Source organism: Chaetodon auriga, chromosome 12 (assembly GCF_051107435.1).
Source record: "Chaetodon auriga isolate fChaAug3 chromosome 12, fChaAug3.hap1, whole genome shotgun sequence".
Lineage (NCBI taxonomy): Eukaryota > Metazoa > Chordata > Actinopteri > Chaetodontiformes > Chaetodontidae > Chaetodon > Chaetodon auriga.
The window spans coordinates 25752501-25760000 of NC_135085.1; positions in this window are offsets into that span (position 1 = coordinate 25752501).

The following is a 7500-nucleotide window of genomic DNA, read 5'->3' on the forward strand; positions in this document are numbered from 1 at the left end:
TGAACAGCTGATCTACCTGGTCCGTCAGATGTTGGTGGACAACAACAGCCACAACGATTCATTGATTAACTCTCAAACATCAAATTAATGGCCGACTTTTTAATAATCAGGTGTGAGTGATTTTTAAGAAGTCCAGATTCTCTGATTCCAGCTTGTTAAATGTGGATGTTTTCTGGTCTCTTCACTCCTCTGACAGTAAAATCAGTGTCTTTGAGTTGTGTGTGGACAAAGCGAGACATTTGAGGACGTCATCTTTGGTTTTGGGAAACATTGGTTGAAAGTTTTCAAGATTTTCTGACGTTTTACAGATGGAGAAAATAACCAGCAGTGAAACCCGACACGCTGTCTGTCGTCACGTGTTCAGAACATACTGACAACACGTCCACTCAGGTCATCGGTCCAGTCTGAGGTCCACATTTCATTCTGAACAGGACTTCATGAAGCTTTGGTGAAGATCAGCCACAGACTGAGGTGATTCCACTCAAATGAATCGATTCTGCTGTTTTAGATGCATCTGTGATCGAGTCTTTATAAAAATAAAATAAAATGGGAAAAGCAAATTGAGTGAAGTGATTCTGAAGAAATGTTTTAAAGAGCAATTGTAAAAGCAGCTGAACACATCCGACACGAATGAAACCTCGTCCAGAGACACGTCCAGGTGACGACCGCTGAACTCTCTCAGATGTCAGACATCAGGCATAACGTCCTTGCCGGGCTAATCGATAGAGAGAGAGAGGCGACGGTGAGCTGCTGTGGGCGAGCGAGCGGGATGGTAGAGTCATGTGACCTGAGGAGGAAGATGAAGAGAGTCAGCAGAGGGTCACTGGATGTTGGTTATTAAAGAGGACAAACAGATGAAGACAATCAACCTTCATCACTGTCAACAAACAAACAACAAACAAATTCAGCTCAAAAATGAGAGTTTTGACAGACTGTGACGTCAACGGCTGCTCAAACCGTCTCCGCTCAGCCCTCAGCCTGATTCTGCAGTCTGTCCCGAAATCCTCCTTTCTGCTGACCTTCACCGTTTTAACTCTGAAAATCTTTTCCTCTCGATCGATCGATCCAGAATGAAAAGAATCATTAGTTTGAGTTAAAATGAGCTCCACCTCAACCAACTCCAACAGGAACATCCTGCTGAGACATGAATGAGGAGACACAATGATCTACAGAGACCAGAGACAAGAGGACAACAGACACAGAGGACACAATGATCTACAGAGACAAGAGGACAACAGACACAGAGACACAATGATCTCCAGAGACCAGAGACAAGAAGACAACAGACACAGAGACACAATGATCTACAGAGACCAGAGACAAGAGGACAACAGACACAGAGACACAATGATCTACAGAGACCAGAGACAAGAGGACAACAGACACAGAGACACAATGATCTACAGAGACCAGAGACAAGAGGACAACAGACACAGAGACACAATGATCTACAGAGACCAGAGACAAGAGGACAACAGACACAGAGACACAATGATCTACAGAGACCAGAGACAAGAGGACAACAGACACAGAGACACAATGATCTAAAGACCAGAGACAAGAGGACAACAGACACAGAGACACAATGATCTAAAGACCAGAGACAAGAGGACAACAGACACAGAGACACAATGATCTACAGAGACAAGAGGACAACAGACACAGAGACACAATGATCTACAGACCAGAGACAAGAAGACAACAGACACAGAGACACAATGATCTACAGAGACAAGAGGACAACAGACACAGAGACACAATGATCTACAGACCAGAGACAAGAAGACAACAGACACAGAGACACAATGATCTACAGACCAGAGACAAGAGGACAACAGACACAGAGACACAATGATCTACAGAGACCAGAGACAAGAGGACAACAGACACAGAGACACAATGATCTAAAGAGACAAGAGGACAACAGACACAGAGACACAATGATCTACAGAGACAAGAGGACAACAGACACAGAGACACAATGATCTACAGAGACAAGAGGACAACAGACACAGAGACACAATGATCTACAGAGACCAGAGACAAGAGGACAACAGACACAGAGACACAATGATCTACAGAGACAAGAGGACAACAGACACAGAGACACAATGATCTACAGAGACCAGAGACAAGAAGACAACAGACACAGAGACACAATGATCTACAGAGACCAGAGGACAACAGACACAGAGACACAATGATCTACAGAGACCAGAGGACAACAGACACAGAGACACAATGATCTACAGAGACCAGAGACAAGAAGACAACAGACACAGAGACACAATGATCTACAGACCAGAGACAAGAGGACAACAGACACAGAGACACAATGATCTAAAGACCAGAGACAAGAGGACAACAGACACAGAGACACAATGATCTACAGAGACCAGAGACAAGAGGACAACAGACACAGAGACACAATGATCTACAGAGACCAGAGGACAACAGACACAGAGACACAATGATCTACAGAGACCAGAGACAAGAGGACAACAGACACAGAGACACAATGATCTAAAGAGACAAGAGGACAACAGACACAGAGACACAATGATCTACAGAGACAAGAAGACAACAGACACAGAGACACAATGATCTACAGACCAGAGACAAGAGGACAACAGACACAGAGACACAATGATCTCCAGAGACCAGAGACAAGAAGACAACAGACACAGAGACACAATGATCTACAGACCAGAGACAAGAGGACAACAGATACAGAGACACAATGATCTACAGTGACCAGAGACAAGAGGACAACAGACACAGAGACACAATGATCTACAGAGACAAGAAGACAACAGACACAGAGACACAATGATCTACAGACCAGAGACAAGAGGACAACAGACACAGAGACACAATGATCTCCAGAGACCAGAGACAAGAAGACAACAGACACAGAGACACAATGATCTACAGACCAGAGACAAGAGGACAACAGATACAGAGACACAATGATCTACAGTGACCAGAGACAAGAGGACAACAGACACAGAGACACAATGATCTACAGAGACCAGAGACAAGAGGACAACAGACACAGAGACACAATGATCTACAGAGACAAGAAGACAACAGACACAGAGACACAATGATCTACAGACCAGAGACAAGAGGACAACAGACACAGAGACACAATGATCTCCAGAGACCAGAGACAAGAAGACAACAGACACAGAGACACAATGATCTACAGACCAGAGACAAGAGGACAACAGATACAGAGACACAATGATCTACAGTGACCAGAGACAAGAGGACAACAGACACAGAGACACAATGATCTACAGAGACCAGAGACAAGAGGACAACAGACACAGAGACACAATGATCTACAGAGACAAGAAGACAACAGACACAGAGACACAATGATCTACAGAGACCAGAGACAAGAAGACAACAGACACAGAGACACAATGATCTACAGACCAGAGACAAGAGGACAACAGATACAGAGACACAATGATCTACAGTGACCAGAGACAAGAGGACAACAGACACAGAGACACAATGATCTACAGAGACCAGAGACAAGAGGACAACAGACACAGAGACACAATGATCTACAGAGACCAGAGACAAGAGGACAACAGACACAGAGACACAATGATCTACAGAGACCAGAGACAAGAGGACAACAGACACAGAGACACAATGATCTACAGAGACCAGAGACAAGAGGACAACAGACACAGAGACACAATGATCTACAGAGACCAGAGACAAGAGGACAACAGACACAGAGACACAATGATCTACAGAGACAAGAGACAAGAGGACAACAGACACAGAGACACAATGATCTACAGACCAGAGACAAGAGGACAACAGATACAGAGACACAATGATCTACAGAGACCAGAGACAAGAGGACAACAGACACAGAGACACAATGATCTCCAGAGACCAGAGACAAGAGGACAACAGACACAGAGACACAATGATCTCCAGAGACAAGAGGACAACAGACACAGAGACACAATGATCTACAGACCAGAGACAAGAGGACAACAGACACAGAGACACAATGATCTACAGAGACCAGAGACAAGAGGACAACAGACACAGAGACACAATGATCTACAGAGACAAGAAGACAACAGACACAGAGACACAATGATCTACAGACCAGAGACAAGAGGACAACAGACACAGAGACACAATGATCTCCAGAGACCAGAGACAAGAAGACAACAGACACAGAGACACAATGATCTACAGACCAGAGACAAGAGGACAACAGATACAGAGACACAATGATCTCCAGAGACCAGAGACAAGAAGACAACAGACACAGAGACACAATGATCTACAGACCAGAGACAAGAGGACAACAGACACAGAGACACAATGATCTACAGACCAGAGACAAGAGGACAACAGACACAGAGACACAATGATCTACAGACCGGAGACAAGAGGACAACAGACACAGAGACACAATGATCTACAGAGACCAGAGACAAGAGGACAACAGACACAGAGACACAATGATCTACAGAGACCAGAGACAAGAGGACAACAGACACAGAGACACAATGATCTACAGAGACAAGAAGACAACAGACACAGAGACACAATGATCTACAGAGACAAGAGACAAGAGGACAACAGACACAGAGACACAATGATCTACAGAGACCAGAGACAAGAGGACAACAGACACAGAGACACAATGATCTACAGAGACCAGAGACAAGAAGACAACAGACACAGAGACACAATGATCTACAGAGACCAGAGACAAGAGGACAACAGACACAGAGACACAATGATCTACAGAGACAAGAGACAAGAGGACAACAGACACAGAGACACAATGATCTACAGACCAGAGACAAGAGGACAACAGATACAGAGACACAATGATCTACAGAGACCAGAGACAAGAGGACAACAGACACAGAGACACAATGATCTACAGAGACCAGAGACAAGAAGACAACAGACACAGAGACACAATGATCTACAGACCAGAGACAAGAGGACAACAGACACAGAGACACAATGATCTACAGACCAGAGACAAGAGGACAACAGACACAGAGACACAATGATCTACAGAGACCAGAGACAAGAGGACAACAGACACAGAGACACAATGATCTACAGAGACCAGAGACAAGAGGACAACAGACACAGAGACACAATGATCTACAGACCAGAGACAAGAGGACAACAGATACAGAGACACAATGATCTACAGAGACCAGAGACAAGAGGACAACAGACACAGAGACACAATGATCTAAAGACCAGAGACAAGAGGACAACAGACACAGAGACACAGTGATCTAAAGACCAGAGACAAGAGGACAACAGACACAGAGACACAATGATCTAAAGACCAGAGACAAGAGGACAACAGACACAGAGACACAATGATCTACAGAGACAAGAGGACAACAGACACAGAGACACAATGATCTACAGAGACAAGAGGACAACAGACACAGAGACACAATGATCTACAGAGACCAGAGACAAGAAGACAACAGACACAGAGACACAATGATCTACAGACCAGAGACAAGAGGACAACAGACACAGAGACACAATGATCTACAGAGACCAGAGACAAGAGGACAACAGACACAGAGACACAATGATCGAAAGACCAGAGACAAGAGGACAACAGACACAGAGACACAATGATCTACAGAGACCAGAGACAAGAGGACAACAGACACAGAGACACAATGATCTAAAGACCAGAGACAAGAGGAGAACAGACACAGAGACACAATGATCGAAAGACCAGAGACAAGAGGACAACAGACACAGAGGACACTTTACTGCACGCAGTACTTCTACTTCAAGTACATTTTACTCATTAAACTAACATACTTTTACTTCAGTAACATTATCAATGCGAGACTGTTACTTGTACCAGAGTATCTTCACCAGTGTGGTATTAGTTCTTTCACATAACTAAAGTATCTGAATACTTCTTCCATTACTGCTCCTGTACACGGTGACATCATCGGTGGGTGTGGTCACAGGTAGAGAGGACACGTCTGACCACAGCCAGCATGGAGCTGAAACAGACTGAACGTCTCAGCAGAGACGACAGAGACGTGTCTCTCATGTCTCCGGTGGACGTGTTGGTGACGCTCAGCGAAGCACAAACTTCTGGTTGAATCATCATCATCATCAAGATGAACATCTGCATCAGAAAACGTGTGATTCTTTGATAAAAAGCTAAAGGTTAAAAAAGTTAAAGACGACTGTGGACACAGAAACTGAAGGAGAGAAGTCGACTACGACTCCCAAGGTGCATTTCAGCAAGAAACGTCCAATCATAGAGCTTCAAATTCTGTTACGCGCATCACAAACGGTGAAGGGAGGCTGAAGACTGCAGTGCTGAGAAAAGTGTTTTTACTATCAGCAAAATGTTTTTTACATTCTGGGTAACGTGTGGATGAATTCAGCGACAATGACGCCACGTTTAGTCAAACCTTCTGAACTGTCAGCGCTACTGATCACAGCTCTGACTGCCATCTCCTCTGTAGCACCAGCAGCTGAGGCTCATGGGTACTGTAGTACTAAAACTAGCAGGTGATTTGAGGGGGGATCCGGCGTCATCGTCCCCTGGTGTCAGAGAGAGCTCAGGAGCAGATGAACGTGTCGACTCACTGATCGTCCATCGGACTGAGGTTTGTGTCACAGTCTGTGACCCCGACGCGACGACGAGACATCAGCAGTCTGACTGCGCCGAGTACTGATGGATCCACGGTGCTGAACCGATTCCTTTGGTCTTGGATCTATATGTGACCTTCATACTAGAAATCCTCAGTTCTGTACCATATTGTAGCCTAAACTGTGTAGACTGGTGTCACCTTCATGGGCAAAGTGTGGAGCAGCAGTGTGTAGTCATGGTACAGTGAGAGGATCATAGACACACACAGCGGCTGTAGTATTCCCATCATACCGTCCAGTAGAGTCTGCACTGCTGACTGTACACCCAGTTACCATGTCCCCCCCCACCCCCCACCCCCTCCCCCCCATTTTAAAATTCACAAACCACAGAGGGATTGAAAGCCATTCACCAAACTGAAGGACAAAACACGACTTTTCTGAAATGATTGAAACATAAACTTATCGATATGTTATCCAGGTGAGTGCCGTGTTTTTAATCCAGGTGAGTCCTGTCCAGCCAACACGGCGCCTGGCAGCTGCTCTCAGCAGGTAAGTGAAAATCCTCTCGATGTGAGAGATCAAAAATGTTTGAGTTATGAATGCTTATTAGCTAGCTAACCATTCAAGGCTGTCTATTAGCATCATATAGCTAAATTGCTAACACAAGTATTACAGTAAAAGCGACATCACTAAGTTCTCATCTCAGTGTGGTTTCCAGGGAAAGCAGGTGGGTTTCAGACCCGTGTCCCACAGACAGCTGAGGGACAAACAGGGCTGAGCAGGACCTGGACCACACGTGAACCTGCTCACTGCTGCACTGCATGAATTCAGCATGATGCTGCACTG